Raw genomic sequence first — 26489 nt, 5'->3', positions numbered from 1 at the left:
ACTAACAAGAAATGTGGGAGAGAGACACGAATATAAAAGCCTTTTTTAATTTTAATAGAATATCTTTTAGCCAATAATGTGAGGTCAATCTGTAATGGGAGACTATTGAATAAAGCAGACAGGCATAAAGATTTGACTATCAGTCTTAATGATGGCACATTGTCAGCTTCAGAAGCCATAATGTACTCTGGCCTTTCTCTCCCTGCTTTAATGCAAACGTTCATTCATATCAGCTCGCCGTGTCAAACTACACGGCAATTTAGTCCCTTACTTCATGGGTACACTATTGAACAGAACTGACTTGCCAGACCAGAAAATATATGTTTTATTTATTTACGTTGTAGATTTATGCACTGCTCTTTAGTATAAATATTTCCAGAGTGGTCCTTCCGGTGCAGTATTACGTTTCCAACAGTAGCCAGACGAAGGTCTTTCACAGCCTACAAAGAGAACATCATAATGATAATCACCTCTTGTTTATTATTTCTGCCCCATAATTCTGGCAGCTAGCACAACCAGACGCCGTCCTCTGCCCCAGCTGCAACAAAACATGTCTCTCCTGTATCGGTCTCTACAGCCACTGCAAGCGCTGTAACCTTCCAACAGTTTGACTTTACCCCACAAAATGCACTCCTCCATTGTCTCCCAAGACAGACGGATGCCAACCAAACATGTTACCTTAGTTCACAAAGGCTCCATTTCGCTACGATGGCAAATAAGTGATAACACTACAGATAGGGAATCGTAGAATTGAGAACTGAGATTCCTACATTGCAGAGGGTCATCTAGTCCAACCAAAAGCATCCATGACAGATGACCATCCAATCTCTGCTTTAAAAAATCCCAAAAAAGGAGAGTCCATCGCTGTCAAATGGCTCTTACCATCATTCTACTTTGTGTTTAGTGAGTTGTGGGACAGTCAAGTTGCCAGCTGCATTTGTTTGTTCCTGTGCCTTTAACAGCAGCCAGAAACAAATAAATTAAGAGGGTGAATATTTTCCTGGCAGAGAGATAAAGGATTGAGGAAAAGAAATACCACAATTTCTGAGAGTTTGCCAGTTTGGATAAGATGCCCCTAACTTTTCCACTTCCTTCTGGAGCCAATGCTCTTATCTCCTGCTACAGTTCTAGGATAACTCATTGTGGTGTCTGAATTTTGTTCAGCCCTATCAGGAATTCCAGGAGTCCAACCTGCAGCGTGAAGGAATATTACAAATTATTTTGATTCCGAAATCTTATCTGTATAGTCGAGTTTTTCTGTTTTGATTTCTGTTTGTCTGTTCTCAAAGAATTCCGTGAGGTAATGACCGCTCCCTGCATAAAACGGGGGGCGACCTTTGCGTGGACACGTGCAGCCCCTGGATCTGGAGCGGCTCCATCAACATAGGCTTGGCTTTGCCTTCCCTCAGGTGGGATACCTGGAGGTCTCCGCCTACCCCAGTCAGTTGTCCAATCCCACCTGGGGGAAGCGTTGCCAAGGAGATCAGGCCAGGTGGGGGAGGGATTACCTGCCCACACAATAGAGGGAGGATCTTACCTGGGAATCCTCTCTTGGCTCCAGAGCTTCTCCCACCCTACCCACCCTCAGTTAATGCATTATTTTGCAGGTTAACTTTTCTTCACAGGTTTTGCAGGTTAACTTTCTTCTTACAGGTATGCGGGCGCTGCTACGTTAAGGTCTCTGTCAAAGGGCCGGAAAGGAATTTCCCTGCATTGGCAGGTTTCGCCTTTCCCGTAGCAAACGTCACAACTTTGGCGGTATCAGGCCTTGGGCGGAATCCTTTTGTCCATCTTCCTCTTTGCAGCGGCGATACCAGGGTTCCCCGTTAAAGGGGTTTCTGAAGGGAGGCTTTGACCGTACGCCGAAAGGTCGTCATTGCTCTCCCCTGCGGCGGCAGCGTAACGGGGGCGGCTATCTCTGCTTGAACATATATTCTCCATAGCCAGCCCATCCCCCCCACACTCACACACTGGATAACCCGGCTGGGGACTGGGGAGGGAGAACGCCCAATGCCTGAGCCAAGGTCTACCCACATTTGAAAATTAATAAAGTTGTGGGCAATTTAATCCCATAGCACGTTGTCTTGAGTCGTCATTCCACATGATGGGGGGGGGGGCTGCTCAGGACCTGGGGACTCTGCCTGTCCACGCAATAAACAATAACAAAATTAAGAAAAATGATAATTTGCTTCTATCTTTAGACATTCAAAATATCACCCAGTGTTTTGCAGCCAGTGCCATCTTTAATAATACATTTGTTCCATCAAAGGTTCAGAGATCTTTTTTCCAGTGCTGGCGAGAGCGTGCATTAATAGTTATTAATGAATTTATGAACATGCTTGCTAAATGCCATTGTGTTCACATAGGAACTTAAAAGCACAGGTATGAAGTGGTGCTGAATTGCCCAAGAGCTTTCATTCAATTCTCAGTTGGTCACGTATTAATTTAGCAACCTGATATGCATCCTCAGAGCAGCTTTAAACACTATTGAAGGAGCATTGTCAGCCACATGGAAAGTGGTGCTTCTTGAAATGTTCAAATTGCAGAGATGGCTTTCCTGGTCTGATGTGCAAAAGATGGCTTGATGCATATGAGGTTGCTAAATTAAATGCACTACCAATTAAGAATTGACTGCAAGGATTTTGACAATCCAATGGCTCTTTATAGTGTTTTAAATCCCTCTGCAACCTGGATGATTCACATGTTGACTGGAGATGCAAGTTCCTCAGCACATAAGGAGGGCACCACTCAGTAATGCTTACAAATAGCTTGGCAGAGAACCCAGAGCATCGAAGAGCCCATAGCTCAATGGGGCACACATGCATTATGTTATGTACTGAAGTTCTCACCCTGGGCCAGCAGGGGGATACTGTAGATAGTTTTCACTCAGGTCCACATATGCAAAAAAGGGATCGAAAGTGACGTTCAGTGATTGGATAGTTACAGAAAATGGTTACTGTTGCGTTCTAGTGGAGCTCTGTATAAGCAGGCTGGCTGAACCCTTCAGTTCAGTTCTGCTCTGGCCTGTGAATAAACAAGAGCTGTTTGAAGAATCGCTGTGTCGTCTGATATGTTCACCCACAACTTAACACATTACATGCACAAAGCCCCAGATTCAGTCCCAGACAAAAGAAATGAAATGTCTGCCTCTTACAACCTGATGCAAAAGGGAAACAGTCTGGACCAGGGATCACTCAACTATTTTGGATTCTGGGCTGGCAACACCGCTTGAAGAACCAGTATAGCTGTAAAGCAGGACAACAAAGAATCTATTTGCGGTCATTGTTCTTTCTTTAAAAAAATAAATATGGGTGTTAGCAGAAATGGTAAAGCTCGCTAATTATATAAGAATAAGTGATGGGCTACAAGATGATACATTCATTGAAAACCAGATAATATTTATTCAGTATTGGACCAACACACATAATGAGTCGGTGCAACCATTATTTTGTTTTCTTTTCATTATGTGATCATTACTGTAATTACGTTTTGTTTTCTTCCCGCAAAGGAAATATCAATTCAAGCCAACTATTTAAATATTCTATATGAACGTATGTGAAAGACTCTGCATGAAAAGAATCATCTGAAGAAAAATTAAAAAGAAAGCCAGCAAGCCTTCCTCTTAGCCCCTTAACTTATCATTACAAATTAACAATTCTGGTTTCCAGTATCTCCAGCTGATGCATGTAATATCACTGTAATATTACTATAGATAAATAGCTGTATTTTTATTTGACTTACTTTCATTTCATGAATTAATTTCAGGAAAGTTTATAAACTATGCTATATTAAAGAAAATCTCCTGGCTTTCCCTATATCGTTGCTGCTTTTATTTACTATGAGATTTTGTCCATACTTCGTCCCTCCACAAATTGTATGTTGGGATAGTTGCTCCTTTTCAGAACTTAGCAATTACAACCTTTGCTGCCAACAAATCTGTTCAAGTTTGTGGATTGTTGTTGTCTTTCTCCCAGTTGTGCTTAGCTTTGAGCACTTTGATATCAGAGCAGGAAAAGCAATTCATAAAATTGCATAAATCCATAAATTGATAGAGCAATGTGATTAAGCTCCCCAGCGTGCAAAGGAGCCGACACAACCCAGAGCAAGATACTTTCTCATCATGTGGCTTTCTGAGTGTCCCAGAAACAAACGAACATAAAAGCATCCAACATCTCCCTCAAGATGATGAAATTATTTGTTGCATATTACCGGGGTCAGAAATTTCAGGCATTGCATTTCAGGCAGTCGTATTTGATACGTCCAGCCTTATATTCATATTGTGCAGGGCTCTGCCTTTTCTTAAAACATACAGACGGGAAACAAACCAAACCCTGCTTCGTACTGAAAATGCTGCTTTTGCCTGATGGCAAAAATGCATGTAGCCGCAGCTGTCTAAAATTAATTCCAATGTCTCCCCACACACATACACAGGCTTCTGGCTGCTTCCTCTTCGAGTAGCAAACAAGCTTCTATTTTGTCCTCCACTCTAATCACGATAGGGGGCTTCTTCAATGATTACATTGTTTTGGTGTGGTCAAAAGGTGAATACAAATGTTCGGTTTTTGGAAGGCGTATTGCTCATTGGGGATCGGAACTCATCATCCATATCAGAAACAGTAGTAAAACTGGAGGCCATCTGGCCGATTTACCTGTTAATGCAGAAGCAGCGGTCCCAGGGCCAGCTGGAGCAGACTTGCCAATGTTGCAGAAGTCCCCAATGCTCAGATTAATGGCCAGATGTTTCTAAAAACTCAGCCTCGCCAGTCTCCACTTTGTTGCTCCCACACCTTTTGTCAGGGTTATGCTTGCTTCTGAGTGTTCAGGATCATCTCATCTCTCAACTCTCTCGCCGAGACCATGCTAGGTATTATTTTCCCCACTGAATGAAATTGATGTTTTGGTTTTTTTGCACTTCTAAGGGGAGCCTGGGCTGCATCAAGGAAATTGAAATGGACCAAATAGTGTCTAAGTGGGACTGTGCCCAGGATCTTGCTATCAACCCACCAGCTTTTAGTCTGAAAATAGACCGGGTGGGGGGCGTCACTGAGACGAAATATAGGGAATAATGGAATTCACTTGAAGAACGGGCATCAAGATAAGCTCTTTTCCATGAAATCATGGTCAGGATGGGAGTATAAGCAAAGGCAGTAGATAAAGGATTTGAACATCATGGAAATAAGGATGGGAAGTCAAAATAAGGGAATATTGAACTGAAACGGAATCATATTTCTTGAATTGTTTGAATTTGTTAAATTGTATGAAAATCAATAAAAATTGATGGAGGAAAAGATAAGAAATGAGGATAATTCTCTTTTATTTTTATTTTTGCACTGAAAGGGTGGTCCTTTGTTGGTGAGCCAAAATAGAATGAATCAGGATAGGACTAAGGAGAATGGTGGGACCTAGAGGAATGTTGGAGGCAAAGGGTGAATCAGGTTTAAATGTGGCAGGTAAGGACCTAAGTCCAAGATATTTTGATATGTGTGGGTGGAGGCAGAAAAGACGCTGGTTGATTCTGAGTCAATCCATGCAGATTCTGGCATTTACTGGCCTTTCAGGGGCCTCTGTCCCAACCCAGCTCCCTGAGAGGATTACTGGTTGCACCAGTAAAATGCTGACCAGTTGAAAACGCAGGGGAACAAAGACTGAACTAAAACAAAACGACAGCCTTTCACAAATGCTCTCAGCCAAAAAGCAACTCCCCTTTTCCGCATTTCTTCAGCCTTCCTTGTAAAGAATGTTCACATAATAATCTACATGGTCCATAGTTGTCTGCGGTGACGGAAATACACAGTCCAATATGAGCAACAATGTGGCATTGTGATGTCATCATTTTCATTCAGTGATCGCTGATAGGGTGCAATCCATCCATGTGGCCAATCCTTTGATGGACAAGAAGCAACAGCCAAAAGAAAAAAGGGTGCCAGGATCAGCAGTAGGCCAGACTGCTGATGGTACAAAGTAGGACTGGAAAAGGGGGAATGATCACACAATTTAATTATGGTGGAGAATAATCTGTGCAGTTCGCTGGTATACAATTTTGCTCAAATGACTGGGATAAGCAACAGGAAAAGAGGAATATGAGTCAAACACACACACACTACTTGGACTATTTCTTTCCTAGGAAGCTGCAAGCGGCAGCACATTCAACAGGGATCATTCCCAAAGGCTCAAAAACATATTTAGAGCTCTACAAAAATGGTTGGTGGAGCAGGTGCAGCTGCACCTCCACGTTATGAAGCCCTAGTGACTATAATGGGACTTTTGTTAGCACAGAAATGTGTGTTTCACAGCCCAAGGGAAGCTGCTCTTATCCTACACTTGCTAACTTGGGTCCCGTTTGCAATCCTTCTGATGGCAGTGGGAGCTTTGTCTGGCACCAAAGAAACAGAGACTGGCTCTTTGGCTGCCTCTGTATTTATAGCAGCAGCTGCCACCAAATCTAAAAACAGAGCCATTGCCGAGAAAACAATGGGAGGCGAGTATATGGGCTCAGAGAAGTAGCTCTCCAACAAAGGCCAAGTAGATCTGGTCCTGCAAGCCACCCAAGAACCATACACAAGCTACAGGTTGCTTGTAGCATCTTAAAGCTGGTGTAGCCCTCCAAATATTGCTGGACTACAGTCCCCATCATCCATGGTCCCTGCCCTTGCTGGCTGAGGATGATGGGAACTGTAGTGCAACAACATCTGGGATGGGGGCACAATGCTGACTACCTCTGCCATAAAGACGAAGAGTTGGATCTAAACATAGACAGTTGAACGTAGGTCTCGTTGAAATTAGAAGAATGGGTTAATCTTGACTTAAGTAGCATGGATTTCAGTGGGAATAAAGCTGAACTAACAGTCTGGATCCAACACTAAGCATTTCATTGTGGCATAAGGATTGAGAAACTTCTTAAGTTGCATGAAATATTACTTCAAATACTGAGGTTGTCCTGATTTGCCATGGGCATTGGAATAATTTGCTTGAAACACACATAATTTGCTTGACACACACGTAATTTAACACAGGAAATGCCCTTATACAGTTCATCTAGCTCAGTATTGTTTGCTGGCATCGGGACTCTGGGATTTCAGGCAGGCATCTTTCCCAACCCAAGATGGAGATGCCAAGGATTGAACCTGTGTCCTTTGACATTGCAGAGCTCTGAGAGCTGGCTCTCACCAAAAAACAATGATCGCTTGAAATGTCTGAAATGGGATTTTAGATTGCCGCTTCGAAAGATATGGCAATACAGTGGTACCTCGGGTTATAGATGCTTCAGGTTACGGACGCTTCAGGTTACAGACTCCGCTAACCCAGAAATAGTACCTTGGGTTAAGAACTTTGCTTCAGGATGAGAACAGAAACCGCACGGCGGCAGCAGCGGGAGGCCCCATTAGCTAAAGTGGTACATCAGGTTAAGAACAGTTTCAGGTTAAGAACGGACCTCCAGAACGAATTAAGTTCTTAACCCAAGGTACCACTGTACCCAGTGCTGTTTTTCTAGAAAAAGAGGTGCCAGAACTCACCATGAACACCTCCCTTGTTCTCTTATAATGGCAATGGCACCCACCTGAGAGGCGTCAGAACTGAGTTCCGGTGAGTTCCAGCTGGAAAAAAGCCCTGCACATACCCATAAACAGTTATGCCACTTAGGTAAAGATAAAGGGTGACCATTAGGTCCAGTCTCTTTATTGGCTGAGGGAGCCGGCATACAGCTTCCAGGTCATGTGGACAGCATGACTAAGCTGCTTCTGGCAAACCAGAGCAGCACACGGAAATGCGTTATGCCACTTAGTATAGGTTAAATAGCTACATTTTGGTGCAGAATATGCCTCAATTATTAGAAAAGTCTAAAGGGGAGCATTTGTACCTCTGCCCCTCAAAACAAGTTCTGTCAAGTGTGCCCCATATTGACGTTTCAAGTTATGTAGCCGTCATGTCACACAAACATACACTGACATCACAATGCGCACTCGTTAGTCAACAAGTCTGAAAATGGGGTACAAACAGCTCAGAGGAAGAACCACCAGTGTCAGGTTGCTTTCAGGATTGGCAATGCTAACAATTCTGTGTTGTGGGCCTCAGGAGGTGCCTGGCAATGCCAAACCCTGATGCCCCAGCACCCATCCGATGTGCATGCCAGATTGTTCCTGTGGGTGCTATTTTCTACAAACAGGGCCCTTTTAATGTTGATCTCTGTGTGCTAAACCTCCAGTGCTCTGTCAGCACTTCGGCACAGTTGGGGAAGGTTACCAGGTAACCAGCTGCACACAAAACAACTGCACCTGGCATCTCAGAACAGGAAACCCCTGTACTTGCAAATTGAAAGCCGGCCTATGAATACAAGCACTGCAGAGAAACACCCTGACCGGAGTGTTTCAGCGTGGATCCAATTAAAGTCAGCTGCTTTTTCTCTTTTATTAAAAAAGAGTGCATTGTAAAGTGACTGTCAAATCACAATGAAAGCATCTGCAGGAAGCTCTGACCAAAAAATAAAATAAAAAATAAAACCTGCCACATTTCCTTCAGCTGTGCAGGGAAAGCTAATTACAGGCAGGTTAGTACTCTGCATATCAAGTGCTTGCTACAGAGGTTGTCCCAAACAGAGCTGCTAATCTCCTAAGGGGCGTTTGAGCACCATATTTGTTCGTTTATTTCATTCAAAGCATTTTGACCAAATCGTCTGCCTACACAGCACCCATTTGTAGGCATACCTGAGTGAATCTTTGTCCGTGGAGTTTTCTTGGCAGGGATACTGGAGTGGTTTGCTGGTTCCTGCTCCAGGAACCTATCCATTCTTAAGGAAATCAGCCCTGAGTGATCACTGGAAGGACAGATTGTGTGCTGGTCCCGGGGCGGGGGGGGGGGGTTACCGTGCAGCATGGTCTGAGTCTGGTCCTGGGTCAAGGGTCTGGAGGCTATCTGTCAAGGGTGAAGTGGGGTCCAAGGCAAGGAGCAGGAACAGGTTTCCAACGATGTTGCTCCCGCAACCTGGGACTGGGCTGACTGGCCTTTCTGGGGCGGTCCCGGCCCACAGGTGACTTGCCTCCCCTGTCCTTAAGGCAAGCACTCCTCCTGAGAAAACTTAGTTCCCTCCGTCTCTCTGCCCTGAGCCTCTGCAGCTCAGGAGAGGCTGGAGGGTTACTGGACCCAGAGGCAACCTCACCTTCCCCTGACAGGGCTGGGAGAGGAGCACCTGCAGGCAATGGGTCCTCGATCACCTCTGGAGCCAAAGTGGATTCATTTGGTGTCTGCTCCTGAGGATCCAGCACAGGTGGGGGCCCTTCAGATTCAAGCCCCTGCCCCGGCTCAGCCGGCCCTGGAGGCAGGGACTCCTGTGTAGGCTGGGATTCCTCCGATTCAGCCTCTGAATCAGATTCCCAGGCCATGACAGATTGTGAAGCTGAGGCTCCAATACTTTGGCCACCTCATGAGAAGAGAAGACTCCCTGGAAAAGACCCTGATCTTGGGAAAGATGGAGGGCACAAGGAGAAGGGGACGACAGAGGACGAGATGGTTGGACAGTGTTCTCAAAGCTACCAGCATGAGTTTGAACAAACTGCGGGAGGCAGTGGAAGACAGAAGTGCCTGGCGTGCTCTGGTCCATGGGGTCACGAAGAGTCAGACCCGACTAAACGACTAAACAGCAACAACGATTGAAATTTTAAGTCATTCCCTGTCTGTCAGATTCCTCAGATTCAGCCTTTGGGACAAAAGGGTACTTCCCTCCCTCCTGCCCTATTTGCAATGCTCAGCACTGTTGGCTCCCACCATTTCTGATCTTGCAGGGCAATTCAACCTCTGCTTGGCCTTTCTGGTCTCTGGGATCAGGGAAATGGTTGCACAAATCTCGGTTCCCACACCAAAAAGAGGTGTGCCCCAAGGAGAAATAAGAGCACCTGTTCTCTCCATCCCACCCCCAGCCAAGGAAGACACATCTCTGATAGTTACTGACAACGAAGCACTTACAGTAGCTCCCATAGTGCTCTACACGCACACGCACACACACACCCCAAACACACGTCTAGCCTCTAAGCAGCTGTCCCCAGATTTGTGCCCTGCAGGTCAGTTGCAGCAATGGGGGACCACATTCCCCCACCAGTTTAAGCTCCACCTACATGAAAGTCATCACTGTTTGTTCCTCTTCAAGCCCCTCCTTGTTCTAGGAGACAGCAGTGCAGAGGATGTTGAGGTGTCTACTGTTTCCTTCCCTTGCCTGAACAGTCTCTTCTTCCTCCACCACAGCCTGCATGTCTCCCTCTGTCTTGGACTGCCCTGGTTCCTGCCTTGTTGGTGGCTCAAAACCCATAGGTCGCTGGCCCTCCCCTCCTGGGTCACTCTCCTGGCCTCTGACTCCACCCCACACTCTTCAGAGTCCTGCCAGTTCTTGACAATGCCTCACTTTCTCCAGAGATTGGAAGCAACCAATTGTGTGTGAAGCTGCTGACTTGGTCAAACTGAGACAAAGCTCACTGTGGCTTTAAGCAGTAGGATCTGCAGTACTTTGGACAGCTCCACAAGTAACACAGACGTTGTTCCAATCGTGGGAAAATCTTATCCAAGCAGTTACTTGCTAATGCAGGTATTTGAATGCATCACATTTTTGTTTTGAGTCTTACATTGGAGCATCAATGAAAGGCCTTGAGTTGACCTTCTGTGGTCTCAGTGGAGGGTCTACATGAGAGCAAACAGTCTTGAACAACTGGTGTGTTGATTCTGATGGTTCATTTGCAAGGACTGTGACTTACTTCTCCATATTGCATAAAAATCTTGAGCTATTTCTACCGCTTCTCTCTCTGTGGGCTGCATAGATGTGAGTTCTTATTGAAAGCTAGGCCTCCTCTTTTCAGCATAGCGTCATCTCAAACTTTAGAACTAATTCCAGCCTAGCATTTGAACTTTGCAGGTGCAGATTGAAATGCATATTCCTTCTCCCTCGTGTATGAGGTGATTTATTGAAAGGCATGCTCATTAGTACCTGTAGAATTATATTTAGCAATTCTGCCTCGATATATCCACAATGGATCTTGAATCCCTTTACTCACTCATTTTTTTCAAGCCTACATTGACAAAGCTGTCCTCATGCAGCATAAAACTCATGACGGTGTTTAACTTTTTGCTAACAAAGGAATTAATATTTATGACAACGCTCACCAAACTTACATGCCCAAATGTATCTTCCTCATATGACCGCACTTCCCACAGGTCTACTTTTGTGATGTTTTATATTAGCAATTTAGAATAAGGGTTTCCAGTTTCTTTGATGGCCCCTTCAAGAGGAGACATGAATGACTGCTGATCTTTCTTTCCCCCCAAAGATGAACATAAGAACATCATTTGATTGTACAAAAAGGTTGTGAATCAACTTCAATCGGAGCATAAAGGCGTATGTGTCTTTTCAGTTCTCACAAATTATGCATATTGTTTTCCTGTATTAAAACAAGCTGTAATTTGCTCCTTTGAGAAATTCTCCTTGATATGCTTTGTCTAAGGAGATGTGTCTCATATCACAAGTGCAATAGTGCCAGAAATGATGGGCAGAAGAAGGGTTACTTCTTACGTGCAGCTTCCAGATTTTTGAAATCACAGGTATGACTCTTGCCACAATCAGATAAAACTACAGATTTGGGTCACTTGAATTAGTTAAATGTCAAAGTTTTATGAACCTCACCTCAGTATTGGTTTGAACTCTGTGAAATATAGAACTGTCTGCAGTTGACACAAACCGGATTGTAAAAATCTATGCCTGTAGTTCTGGAGACCGAGACCATATAACACCAGTCCTGAAAGACCTACATTGACTCCCAGTATGTTTCTGATCACAATTTAAAGTGTTGGTGCTGATTTTTAAGGCCCTAAATGGACTCAGCCATGTATACCTGAAGGAGCTTCTCCACCCCCAGCATTCAGCCCGGACACTGGCTCCGAGGACTTTCATGGACAGCTGTGAGTCCAAAATGCAAAAATACATTTCATAGGTTTCCAAGATACTCCTGAATCCCCCCCCTTCCCATCTTCTGTAACTATCTACAAAGAAAGAGTTCAAATAATTTTATATGTAGGTATGTATGTATAACAGGAGGACAAAATTGCCTTTCTTAGGAGAGAAATTATATAGATCCATTAATTACACCAGGAAGAATGTTTAAACTGGCATGTGTACAGTCTCGAAGGAGACAGGACTACAGAGCTAGCCCAATTCCCCCTCTCCCATTATTACATTTCTCTTTAAAGATAATATGATTTTCCTGAGGTCAGCCATCAGAATGTAATTATTGTGCACCAAACGTGTTCTTCCCAACAGCTTGTTTACTACAGAACACATCCTCTTTCACCGGTACATGAAAACCTGTATTTTGGTTAGGCAAAATTATGCACAATATTCATCACACGATTACTTACGTAGTTATAGAATGTCTGATAATAAAAGAGCCTTGGGGAAAACCCAGATACTTGCACAGCATACTTAATCTGCCTCAAAAATACCTTTATCTGTACAAAATGGGAAGGAAAAGGGAATGCTGGGAGGTAAATTCCAACACCAAATATTTTTTCCTGTCTTTTGTGCCAGATAATATTAGTATAAATTTACTTAACTCTTCCCCCAAAAAGGAGGGCTATTCTCTGAGATCTTTTACTTGAACTCCCTTAAACTATATGCCTTTTTTGAGACTTTCACATTACAGAGAATTACAGGGGTTAGAAGTGAGCTCCAGAGGGGTTGCAATTGTAAGTATTAGCCTTGAGGTTGAGCTGATTCACACATGCATGCTCATCGTTTGGTGACTTGCGTGTAAGAATGGATCCTCACAAATTTAACCCTGGAATTAAAATCTGCACATCACTCACATTGCAGACTGCTCAGACTAGGACGGCATGAGATGGGATGCAACCAGACAGACTTATAACCATCTCACTTTTTAAAGGTGGACATTTAGCCATCTCATTTTCATTCCCACCCCCCCTCTCCTGCTGTATTAAACCAATAATAATAATAATAATAATAATAACAATAATAATTTATTATTTGTACCCCGCCCATCTGGCTGGGTTTCCCCAGCCACTCTGGGCGGCTTCCAACAAAGATGAAAAATACACTAAAATGTCACATATTAAAAACTTCCCTGAACAGGGCTGCCTTCAGATGTCTTCTGAATGTCAGGTACTTGTTTATCGCTTTGACATCTGATGGGAGGGCGTTCCACAGGGCGGGCGCCACTACCGAGAAGGCCCTCTGCCTGGTTCCCTGTAACTTGGCCTCTCGCAGTGAGGGAACTGCCAGAAGGCCCTCGGAGCTGGACCTCAGTGTCCGGGCAGAACAATGGAGGTGGAGACGCTCCTTCAGATATACTGGACTCCAATGTGGGCTCCAAGTGGGAGACTATATTTGAATGCACCTTTATGTTACCCTCCCCCGCCTCCTCCCCCAAAACACCTCACTACATTTAGAAAGCTCATATATTAGAACCTGCTCCCTCATGTGCTAATTTTGAATCTTTGGAGATGTGGGGGATACAATAAAACATTTAATTCACTCACTTGTAATATCCATACAATTTGAGCAAATAAATCTCCCTGCTCACAGTACGAACGAGTCAAGCTTACCTTCAGGTGTACATTCGCTAGAAAATATGACGCTACTCTTGTAATAATGTGTGATTTGGTGGGGGAGTGCAGCTAGCTCAGGTGTACGTCAGTCATGCAAACGCTAATACTACAAAATAAAACAGTATTGCTACTTTGCTAGGGTGATGGCTTTCAGACTGGCTTCTATTGAACCCTAGGGGTCTGCAGAAGCTCGTTATCTAGAAGGAAAAAAGAGGACTCTGCTCCTAAGAGATGGCTGATCTATAGCCAATGATGACAACGCTGATGATCATGCAGACGATCTTGCATTGAACCTCAAGATCTATGGCTTATTTCAGACGCAGGTGGTTTGCCTTCTCGTGATTACTGTCACGTGATGGAAAGAGTGGGAACATCCTTCCTGGCTCCTGCGCCTCCATCACATCCCCACCACCAAGTCCCATTGCCTTCCGCTCTTTGGAGGAGAAGGTCTGCAGGAGACAGCCTGCTTCATTCATGAAGCCTCATCGTACAGTTTAGAACCCTCCAAACAACTAAATGGATTGCTCTTTTATTCTGAAGGCATTTCAATAAATAATATTTTTTCGGGGGGAGGAGAAATATTACCCTCTCTTCTCCAAATATTTATCATTTATTCCTTAGATGCGGCAAGAACCTTGAAAAATAAAAACCTTCATAGCTGCAGCAAATTCAGTAGACTTGTTTTTTTTACAGTTATTTGGGGTCCTCGTTGTGAACGGTGAGGGCACCTTAGGGTGCTCACCAGAATCTTCTGTAAGACACACAAGTTCTGTTGTGGATGGTGCAAAGGAAGATTATAAACCACTGTGTTTCCAAATAAAAACGCCCAGACATTTCCTTGTAGATATGCACTTCACTTTAACCACATCTTCTGAAATGGCTGGTTCTTTTTAAAATCCACATTCCTTGGAAATTTGGCCCGGAATCGCTACATGGAGATTTATTTCTTAGGTGGGGATATGGACAGCTGAAATGTCTGAGAGCTTTTAGATGTTTTCATCTAAAATTGTGCCAATGCAGGAAGGAGACTAAATCTTCCAAAGGCTGGGATTTATTGCCATAGTATAAAGAGGCTTTCTGCTTCTTCTGCTTCTTCTTTTTTTAAAAAAAGATGACTGCAGTGTGATGGTTCTAGGTAGGTATTTCTTTTTGCATAGGGTACATCCCTGTTAATCTACTGTAGTCAGAGAATCCTTTTGCTGGAGAACATTGTCTCCTAGAGCTGGGATATGCAAACTGCGGCCTTCCAAATGTCGCTGAACTCTCATCATTCCCAACCACCAGCCATGCTAGCTGGGGATGATAGGAAACTGGATACAACAACATCTGATGAGCCGTAGGTTCCTCAAACCTGCCCTATGGTGCTTGTGTTTTCCTAGAACTGTACAAATGACATTCAATGTCAGGACACTGCTGCATGGGAAACCACATTCACACACACATATATATTAAAGAAGCCTATAGGGTATATACACCCCAGTTCTGAAGAGGAAGATCACACATTTCAAAGGAAAACGAGGTGTGTGTACGTTTGGGTCTCTCTGTGGTTAAAGACTGGGTTCATGGTGTGGCACCATCTCTAGGATAAGGCTGATTAAAAATGATTCCTGAACACCTACAATTTTATTAATTGTCCAAGAAAAGGAAAACCATCTGGGAGCTTTTCAAGAGATGCCACTGAGTGCTGCTGCTCATGGAAAAGAGGAGCATCCCACCAGGATTTGATGGAGAATATCATAGTCCATCTGGACAGAGCTCCAGTTGCATTGCCCTTGCCACATTCAAGACTGGTTCCTGGCCAGCCTTCTCTGTAATATATTTTTAACAGGCAGTCATTGGGCCCCGTCTAGCTGTAGAAAGCAAAGTCCATTGGGTAGCTTATTTGGAAGGCTGTGAAAGGTGAGGGATGGGATGTTTCTATATTTTGAAAGGTTGTATGAGGTATGCAGCAGGGAGTGGAGGAGACAAAGTCAAGTGAGGTTGTGTGTCAGCATTTATAAGACTAAGCAAGAGTGTGGGGATGTTCTGGAGGATTGTCTGCAAGAATATGGGTGTGGGTTTAATTTTCTTATCCGTCTTTGTTATTGTTTTTTACTCATTTCAAACATTTTTATCCTGCCTTTGTCAGGCTCAAAGGGGTTAACATAAAAACAGAATAGTTATAACCCAACAATTCAACAATAAAACCAAAAAACCCAAAAACCATTGGATTATTTTTTTAAAAAAAATATCAATTGCAAAAACAAACATAAATAGTTTGTTTTATGTTTGTATTAATTTGTTTTACTGAAAACGCTTTCAGCACGTCCTCCATCAAATGATCTCAGGGTTGGCTGCAGCCCCCAAAACAAAACAGCATAGAAATGCATGAATGATCCCACAAAAGCAATAAAATAATGACAACATAACTTTTTACACCAAAATCTAAAATGATCTACATAAAGCTGACTAGAGTTACTAAACCAAACCAGCAAAAGCCACATGAACAAACGAACGGGTTTTCAGTTGGCGCCAGAAAAGAACGGAGTGTTGACGCCGTGTGGAGCTCTGAAGAGAGTGAGTTCCAGAGACAGGGGGCCACACAGATAAGGCCCTTCGCTGCATAGCTAGACAGTGTATCTCACAATGTGGCAGCCCACTCAGAAGAGCCTCAATGCACCCTATTCCTCACAGGTGATATTATTCCTTTACAAAACAAACACACGAAGACCCAATGCACAGAGCACACCTGATCAGGGGATTGGGCCTAACCTCCTTAATCACTTTTAAAAAATGATATGTGAATAAAGCGTAATTTTAATTCTGCTGGCCTCTTTATCCCCCAAGCCCTCTAATTATTACATTGCTTACACCGTGAGCCCTTGTGGGACAGAAATGTGCACATCCAGAAAGTTCCTGTAATCAGCTCTGAGCCTATGAGACCCAGAGCTCTATGAGCCTAATACACAAATAAATGAGTACCCTTGGGACAGATCGGGTTCACGTACAGGTAGCCCGTCTCTACTGTGGTTTGTAGGAAGTGAAGAAAGGGTGGGATTTCTTTTAAGAAATTCTGAACCTTCACACCAAAGTTACTGATTTAGGAGTCATATTTAAGAGATACGGATAAATGAAGTGCAGGCTTTTCTGATTGCTGAGGTTAGAGATGGACCCCCTGCTTTCATTCGCTGTTAATTTTGCATGCATTCAGTTGTGAGTCCATTCTGCCCTGTTTTCTGAAGATTGGGGTGTTTTTCTTTAAGATTTCATTTAAATTTTATGCATTTTTGTACGCATTTTCCAGAAAATAGAGTTGCATACATTTCCCTCTAAAAAACACCCCCTCCAAAAAAAGAGAGATGCATTTTCCCCACAACATATGCATTTTTTATATGTGTTTACATGCAAAATTTGGAGAAGGGCACAACCTGTTAACTGTGCTCCAATCATCATAGTAGTCTGGGCACTGCAAATTAGGATGGGTTTCCTTTACTTAAGATGTGGACCAAATTCTCTTCCATCCTTGGATGAGAGCCTGGGGCCAAGCAATGCTTGAAAGAGGTGCATTAAAGTTTCCGGATAGGCAATATTGTTGTTTTTCTCATACCTGACTGAGAGAAGTTCTTTACTTCTCAGTAATAACATTACAGCATTCAGATTTCTAGCCAGAGCAGACCCAACACTTTAAAGCTGGAAGATGCTTCTTTGTTTCGTCCCAACATGGAGAATGTTCATTTATTTACTGCTCTCACTTAATTAATAAAAATAGTATGTCCATGCTTCAGAGCATCTTATCACCACTGCAAATGCAGGACTTCTAAGCTGTGAAATCACTTAAATGCATAATTGCTCGGTTCAAACTATGACCTTGTTCAACGTGTCATGTCTGGATGTATCACTAATCAGGCATCATGTCACCAACAGTTTGTTTTCTGGCTCAGAATATAGAACAAGTTCCTGTGCATGCATGATCAGTTAGTTTTCAATAGCCACTCTGAATTTCATTTACTTGTTAATCCAAGTTCTGATCACTGATTGCAGTTTAGGCAGAGCTGTGTAAACCCTTCCAAAAGGTGAATTTTAAGGCTTTGGAGAATGGTGGAGTTCTTTTATTACTGGCACACGGCATAGCTCAGGAAAGCACCCAGGTCTTGGGAACAAGAGAGCTGTGCAGCTTAAGCGAAGCTCCTCAACTAGGATAAAGTGAAGCCGAATTCCTTTATATTCTCTCTGTAAACCAATCCACAAGGCTGTAGTTAATGCTAGAGGCCCAGGTGGGGCAGAGCTCTTACCAGTCAAGTGGGCATATGATTCCTCTGCGAGTTCTCTGAGCAGAGTTAAAATCCAATAATTATCTTGAACGGAGTGGTTAGATCTAGTTTCATGGCTTCCCTTCCTTGATTGCTGGTTTGCTTGTGGGGTATCCTGCCTTCTCTTCAAATTAGTAAGCTATGCACATGACCTCACAGGCACTGGAAGAACATTGCATCATGCTGGATGCAAACCCAGAGCAAGACGGATCCTTAATTCGCACAGTCCTTTTCATGTGCCAACATGGACTTCAGTGGGTTTTGGCACTCAGCTCAACGGGAATTTGCCTATTAGCTGATGTCATGGCGAGGCACTCGCTGTACATCTTCACCACAAGCAAAAATTGCAGCATGGATCATCGATCCAGCTGAGATGTGCTAAAAGGCCTGGGAAGGCCAAAACATCCATGTGTTAATAAAAGGTTTAGCTGGAAACAGTTAGCTAAATATACCACCTACCTTCATATCATGGCCCACTCTGGTGATCCCTCTGGATGAGTGAGAGGAAACGCAGAATAAGCTGGTGGGGGGGGGTGTAATAAGAGCAGCCGCTCAGCATATATATTTTCAATTCTCATACATCTGTAAACAGCAAAAACAATAAACAAGTTACTTATCTGACAACAGTGTCAGATTGATCCCAGTTAAATAATAGTCTACAGATTAGGTGTGTTTCACAATTAGGTGTGTTTCTGATTTGATCCTGGAATGTCCCTCTTATAATAATAATAATTTAATAATAATTTATTATTTATACCCCGCCCATCTGGCTGAGTTTCCCCAGCCACTCTCGGCGGCTTCCAATCAAGTGTTAAAAATAATACAGCATTAAATATTAAAATATTATATAAAAATTATTAAAAACATTTCCTTAGGACGTCCCTATTTTCAACAGAGAAATTTTGGAGGGTGTGGAGTTATGCAACTCCCAAGCCAAGGAGATAAGTAATTATATAACCTTGAGAAGACATCTGAGGGGAGCCATGTATAGGGAAGTTTTTTAACGGTTAATGTTTGATTATGTTTTTATATATGTTGGAAGCCACCCAGAGTGGGGCAGCCCAGTCGAATGGGGAATGATGGTGATGGTGATGGAACAGGGCATCCCTATTTTCATCGGAGAAACGTTGGAGGCTATTTGAAATTGTATTGGGGTAATAGCTTATAGCAGAGATGTACAACAGCATGTGGAAGGTATCTAGGAAATGCAGTGACCCTCAGTGCTCTTTCCTATTGGTTTTCACAGACCACTCAGATTTATACCCTTTTTCCTTTCCTGAAGATGTGTAGAAAAATGCTGACCCGTTAGTACCTCCTCAACAGAGGGTACTTCTTCAAATTAGCTGTTGCCTTCTCTATTCTTAAATATGTTTTTGCTATGCTGGAATCATTCAGAGCACCAATGCCATGGGCATGCAACAGTTCATGCCGCCACCTTCAGTGAGGCCTAACCAACCTCAAAGAATTGGGGGGGGGGCAACCTCAAATTCTAAAATATGGACACATGCACAGAGGAGCTCTAGGTTCGAAACACCTCAGGAAATGATTCATTTAAGGAAATGGGAAAGTTTACATTTTAAAATACTTTCAGCATCAGTAATGGTAAAGGTCCAGTCAATGGTAAATGGTCCAGTCAAAGGCATGCGACGCTCATCTTGCTTTACAGGCCAAGGGAGTCGGCGTTTGTCCACAGACAGTAATGTGGTCAGCATGACTAAACTGCTTCTGGTGCAACAGCACACTGTGATGGAGACCAGAGCACACGGAAATGCTGCTTACCTTCCCGCTGCAGCAGTACCTGTTTACAGTGGTACCTCGGGATGCGAACGGGATCATTTTGACTGCGCATGCGCGAGCAGCGAAACCCGGAAGTAACGCGCTCAGTTACTTATGGGTCGCCATGGAGCGCAACCCGAAAGCGCACAATCTGAGGCATATTTATCCCGAGGTATGACTGTATCTACTTGCAATGGTGTGCTTTCAAATTGCTAGGTTGGCAGGAGCTGGGACAGAGCAACGGGAGCTCACCCTGTCTCGGAGATTCGAACTGCCAACCTTCTGACTGGCAAGCCCAAGAGGCTCAGTGGTTTAGACCACAGCGCCACCCACATCCCATCCATCAGTAATGGCCTCCTATGTGTAAGAGGGTTGAAGATCATTTCAAATGCATCCTCCCTTCTGGAGTCAGCAGTACCAGAAATAATCAAATCAGATGCCTTCCAAAAGCAGGGTTTTCTTTTTCTCTGACGACACTGCGGTTTTTGGCATGGGGGAACACTTCTGATGCTGTCCACACTGCTCCCCCCCCCCCCGCCCCACATTGTGCAGATGGATAGGGATGGATGTAAGGGACTGGCAATGGATGGCGTTGTTGGCAGACCCTGCCTCAAGAGAGTGAACTGATGTTCCCTAAAGCATGCCTGCCCACCGCCCAATTCAAAGTCACCACGTGGGCACCAGCTTACAAAGCCTGTAGCGCTGCAAAAACATGACTCAGGCTTTGATCACCCTATTTTATTTGAGGAGCAGATGCCTGGCACAGGAAGCATAGTTTTAAGATAATTAATTAGAGTGGTAGAACGAGATAAGTACAGCTTGATGATGTGCATTGTTTGTATTAGAGGAGACATGAATTGATTTGACATTCCCAGAATATGGTGGTTGGAAGATGGTGAAGTGTGATCCTGCTGTGATGAGCAGGTACTTTCATATGTTCCCTCCATGTTCCCTTGTTCTTTCAGAAGAATCTGTTTGCAATTATAGTTTGCAGTTCTGCTTGCGAGGTGGAAACATTTTTCTCAGTAGGTTCCATGATAATGTATCACAGAAAAACAGTATGCTCATTCCATTTTATATAATCCCCCTATCATTTCACAGACTTTTCTTGGATTCTTCATTTAGGAAGTAAAGTGGATGTACTATATGAATATTCAAAATCTTTCCCCTTGAATTTTCTCCCTCTTAAGAACATAACAACTTAGGCACTGCCTCTGCTAGAACAGACCAACTAGGTACTCCTAGGAAGCTCACAAGCAAAGCACGAGATAGCCATGTTTACCTACCCAGTAACCAGCAATCAGAGATAGAGCGCCTTTGAATGTGGAGGCTGAATTTTTCAATCAGAGCCAGCATCCACTGACCTGCATGAAGTCGTCTAATCCACTTAGGACATCAAGCCACTCCTCAGTTTATCCCCTCTTCCAAGATTTGCTTCATAGCTGAATGTTTTTGAATTTAAACCCCAAGTCTACAAAGAATCCCCGGTGTAGCCTTTCTCGTGTGTTGTCCTCACAGTGATGTCATGAAGCCACTTATGTTCTCCAAGTCTCCATATATGCAGGTAGATATGGAGCAAACAGGTCTAAAACACATGACCTGAATGGACAGTGGTTATCTGATGTACATTGTATGCACATCCAGCTCCAAACCTGCGTTGAAATGACCCCTTGAGAAACATTTGCCGGTATTCAGCCTAAAATGGTATTGCTGAAACCTAAACCCATTCTTCTCATCTGAAAATTATATTAAGGGCTACTTGAAAACTGCTCTTATGCTTTCCTTTATCAAAATGTCTGTGTATGTAGGAGATTGGTTACTGACAGAGAATACAGTTCTGGTACAGTCCTCTCCCTGACTTTCTGGCTTTCTACATATCAAGATTTGTTTATGTTTTTGTCATGGAGGATTGTTGGAACCTGCAACTCTCACAACTCTCATCTGCACTGTGAAATGGTGCACTCCAAGAATAGCTGTACCTGGTCCTTTTAATTTGTTTTGTTTTGTAAAAAAAAACAAAAAACCATGAGGTTCCCATACTCACATACAGTGGTGCCCCGCAAGACGAATGCCTCGCAAGACGGAAAACCCGCAAGACGAAAGGGTTTTCCGTTTTCAGAGGCGCTTCGCAAGACGAATTTCCCTATGGGCTTGCTTCGCAAGACGAAAATGACGAAAATTTTTGAGGTTTTTTTTCCGCTCCCCAACCCCTTTTTCTAAAGCGCTAAGCTGCTAATAGCCTTTTAGCAGCTAAACCGCTAATCCCTTAAGCCTTTAATAGCCGTTAATAGCCCTTAAACTGCCAATAGCGCTAATAGCGCTAATCCGCTAATGGCCTTGCTTCGCAAGACGAAAAAACCGCAAGACGAAAGGGTTTTCCGTTTTCAGAGGCGCTTCGCAAGACGAATTTCCCTATGGGCTTGCTTCGCAAGACGAAAATGACGAAAATTTTTGAGGTTTTTTTTCCGCTCCCCAACCCCTTTTTCTAAAGCGCTAAGCTGCTAATAGCCTTTTAGCAGCTAAACCGCTAATCCCTTAAGCCTTTAATAGCCGTTAATAGCCCTTAAACTGCCAATAGCGCTAATAGCGCTAATCCGCTAATGGCCTTGCTTCGCAAGACGAAAAAACCGCAAGACGAAAAGACTCGCGGAACGGATTCTTTTCGTCTTGCGAGGCACCACTGTATTGATAAAAATGCCATGGATGCCAGCACAAAATGGCTGCCATGGTCAGCAAAACAAGAAGCAATAGTAGTCCATACCGGTGAGTACTGTCACAGGGACTGTACCACCTCACCTGTTCCTTGTGTAGACTAGGCCTAGTTGCTTCCTCTCCATCATTCTAGAAATACCAATTTGGCTCCAAGGCTGCAGTTCTGGGATTTGCAGGCAGCAGTGCATTGTGAAGGGCATGGCCAATGCTTACAACTCTATCCATACAACAAAGAACCCCAGAGCCAGACTGTTTAAAAGCATACTTTAGATGACTCAGACTTCACAAGGAACACAGCTCTTCATGGAATTTCTGCTGGTGTTTTCCCCATTATATGATCTTAAAGAGGGAGAATACTTACTTTGTTGAAGTATTTGTTATCCTCTGAGCCCTCAGAATGTGCAATCTTGTTTTCCTCCCTTAAACAGATTTAATGTGGAATAACAGACATCTGTTGTTATAAAATTTACTACTCACACAGGATGTTATAAAAACAACAAGTGGAACTGCCTGGAAAATGTAAGTTCTTCTCTTCCCTTCTTCCTTTAAAAAAAAGCATATCCATTTTCTATTTTTGCTCACAGAAGGGGAAACATTTGAAAAACGACTTCTTTCCTGATATTTTGTTGGAGGACAGCTATTCTTCCAGTGAGATAATGTTCCGAGTTTTATAGTATTAAACTGGAACACACAAGAAAGAGGCAACAGTGAAATAAATCTAAATGAATGAGGCAACAGAGTGGTTTCACGTCTAACCTCAGAAGCTTTATGTGTTTCTTGCGTAGGATGTGATTTTCTGAACGCCCATGAAATACATTTTCCTTCTCTTCTCCTGTACACCACAATGTGTGCTTGAGTGTCTGTGCTTGCAGCTGGAGATGTTCCATACTGCAGGGGCTTAGATTAAAGCTGTGTGTGCCTCAGGTCAAATCCAGACCAAGCGATGCTGCCATTCTAGTGCAGGGACCCTGCCGAAAACACAGATTTTTGTTCAAACTCTCCTTACTAAGCCAAGGGAACAGACAAGAATGCAGTGGTGAGAGAGCAGGCAGGAGAGTAAGCCTACCTCCGCTGTTCAGGAGTAGCACAAACTCCTGCTACTCATTGCATTTCGTAGATTATACTCAGAGGACATAGTCCAGTCTCCTCCGCTCCCTAATTTTCTTGGACATTGGAGGGCCTGGCCCCCTCTCAAAAAATATTGGTGGGGAGCAGAAAGGCTCGGTCCCCCAGGAGTTGGCACTCCTGCTCACGTGCTTGTTGGTAAGGTGGGCTCTAAATGCATACATTAATTAATTAATTAATTAATTAATTAATTAGCAGCTCACTTTGACCTTGTCATGCCAACATGCAAGTGCTCGTTTTACACACACAGTCTCTCATTTTCAACTGACAAGTTGTTTAATACTGGCACCTTTCTACACCGGGGTTTTTAAGTTTGAAGAAAGTTTTATTCCTCAAAGGGATGTTCTTAGCAACTGCTGATAGGCACTTCTGAATAATACACATGGAAGTGTTCTGAGAGAATGGGGTTTACATCCCACTTCTGTGGAGAGGATCCAATGGCTGAATTCTAGGCCCTTGTAGTTCCTAAGACCATCGGCAGGTGGAATATGTGGCAGACCCATGCTTACGCTTTCGCGTATGGATGAGAAGCTAAAACAACCTTTGCTAACCTGGTGGCCTCCAAATGTTTTGGACTGCAATTCCCATCATCCCCAGCACAAAGACAATGTTCTTTTTTCAGGAGTAAGTGCAAATACAAATAAAACATCAAGGAAGTTTCTATCATCCACTCTTCTGCTACAGCACAAGATGAAGTCTCACTGGGAATCACGAGGGTTAATATGTGCGCTGCTGCTTTTAGTGAGAAAAAGTATGTTTCCTTTTCAAAAATTCTCAGTGCTTTCATTACAAGTGCAGCCCTGTTGTTTCAGTGCTGCTCCTTGTGGCATTTTCTTTCTCCAGTGTCCCCACTGTTCTTCACCACATTTGACTTCCTTGTCATTTGATCCTGTGAGATGGGATTCTCCTTAATGAGAGTCCTGGTTGCGCGCGGGCCCCTAAGCCACCCCCACTGGGAGGGTTGTTGCCAGGCATGGCCCAAGCCTTAACCGTTGGGCCCTGGGATCGCGCCAGGCTGTTTGGGCCAATCGGGCCAGTTGGCGCGATTCCTGGGGCCTATAAAAGCGGCTGTGCGGCATAACTGGGGGAACTTGCATCGCACTGCCGAACACCCGCCCTCCCTCCCTAATTTTAGGTGCTGCTGCTTTGGTCTGGCTTTGGATTGGGTCGCCTGCTTTGGAGCAGGGGCTGGGTAGGAATTTTTCCATTTGGCAAATTGGATGTAGCCACTTGGTTTTCGCCTACCCCTTTAGCAATCGTCACAACTTTGTAAGGTTTGGCGGTTAGGCATTGGCTTATTGAAGTGTGTGGGAGGGGAGGTGCGGCCATCACCTACCCCTCCATGAATAAGGGTATTCCAGTAAAGGAATCTGGGGGTCCTCGTTCTCGTCCAAAGTCCGCTTGAGGAGCTAAGGCCATGCCAGGACCACAAGAACCCCGGGGTGAGCTTCATTGGTCTTCATAAATGTTGTGCCCTCATTTGGTGTTCACCCTTTCAGACTTCCAGACAGAGAGGCAGGAGTCAGTTATAGTCTGTTGCCAATGCCTAAGCCAACACCACCCACTTTGCTGTAATCAATAAAGTTGTGGCCTAAATTTTGCCCAATAACTTAAACTAAAATTACGTGTCAGTGTGAAGTTATTTTCAGGGGAAGGGCTTGAGGGCCTCAGGGGGCAACTAGGTGACGCGTATGATGTCTCTCAATGACTTCACAGTGGCAAACTTGTGACGGCACCAAGGACAGTCTGATTAGCTGTGGTGACCCATGTGATGATGTTTATGAGTGTCCATGGCGCCATCACAGGTATACCACTGTGATGTCATTGAGACCAAAGGGGCTGTAAGAAGGCAGCAGCCTGTGGGGTGGGAATGAGAGGGAGAGAGCGGATACTGAACAGCAATGAAACACTGAATATTCAGCAAAGTGATTCATTTTTCAGTAATGCATTTGGCTGAGTCTTGCGCTCCTTGCATGGTTCAACAGACAAGCTGAAGCTGAACTGAAAAGCGGCTTTCATGGAAGCAGCCACAGGAAGGACTCCAGAGGCACCTTCAGCAGTGTGCCAGGTTTGTATTCTTGTAGCTTTCTGGGAGTGTAGTGCTTTGTCAGTGGGAGCCAGACATAGACAATTCTCTCCGTTGCCATCAGTCATGTGAGCTAGCAGTCAGAGAATCCAGATCTTGAGGATATCCACCAGTCCAGCCTTCAGCTGTAGCTGAACTCACGGTTGCTTCGCTTCACTTCCATTTACCCAGACATTTTAGTGTTATTGTTATTATTACATCGCTAGAAGGTCAGTGGAGTCGAATTTTGGCAGGATATCAAAATGTGCTTTTTATAAGTGTCTCTAGACCAGCTAGCAGGTGTTCTGTGTGCCAAATGTCTTTGTGCGTTGCCAGCATCATAAAATATACTGAACTGACTCTGACCCTTAATTTCTGTTTCTGTTTCATCATGAACTGAACATTAAGGTGAGAACCTTGAAGATGAGGTTGGTGGGACCCAAGCCAAATGTGCGAACGATCCAGTCTAGTGGTTGCCTTGGGCAGTTTTACCTGAATGACTTCTGCCTGAATCCTGAGAATCTCGGCTCTTTAAGCTTCTTGCTTTCTGCATTATTGGAGCTTCAGTCCATGAGAGAAACCCTGTTGACTTCTTGACTTGTTGGTGTTGCAGAATTCTAGCCATGTGCTCCCCTCCCAAGTATGGTTGTATAGTCTAGGGTGTGGATATGGGAACTGAACCAGCAAAAAGCCCAAGGAAAGAGTAGACAGGTTGGAGCTGTTGATGAAGATGTCAGGTCCAGTTCAAAGAGGACAACTGATGGGAAGAAGTAGAAAGAAAGAAAATAAAGCTACCTGGGGCACAAAAGTTAGGAAAATACAGGCAGAGAAGATGGACAAGGCTGGGGGAATGTGTTTTTCCCCCCTGGGGGTACGCATGGGTATGCATATCCCTAAACATTTTGTGAAACTTTGTACTTTTGTCC

General features: G+C 43.9%; 1 long non-coding RNA gene across 2 annotated transcripts; it reads right to left on the bottom strand.

Moving 5' to 3' along the window:
- Window positions 1-312: 312 nt before the first annotated feature.
- On the bottom strand, window positions 313-25338 carry LOC310677548. Of its 2 annotated transcripts, XR_014511263.1 has the most exons (5): window positions 25124-25338; window positions 22735-22792; window positions 18345-18467; window positions 3158-3245; window positions 313-440 (listed from the first exon to the last, which is right to left on the bottom strand). It is a non-coding gene; the product is annotated as an uncharacterized lncRNA (long non-coding RNA). The 2 variants fall into 2 exon arrangements; XR_014511264.1 differs by lacking the exon at window positions 313-440 and having other exon boundaries at window positions 2158-3245; window positions 25124-25337.
- Window positions 25339-26489: the final 1151 nt, after the last annotated feature.

This window comes from Podarcis tiliguerta (genome assembly GCF_965153285.1).
Source record: "Podarcis tiliguerta genome assembly, chromosome: 5".
NCBI lineage: Eukaryota > Metazoa > Chordata > Lepidosauria > Squamata > Lacertidae > Podarcis > Podarcis tiliguerta.
This window is presented reverse-complemented; position numbering and strand designations above follow the sequence as displayed.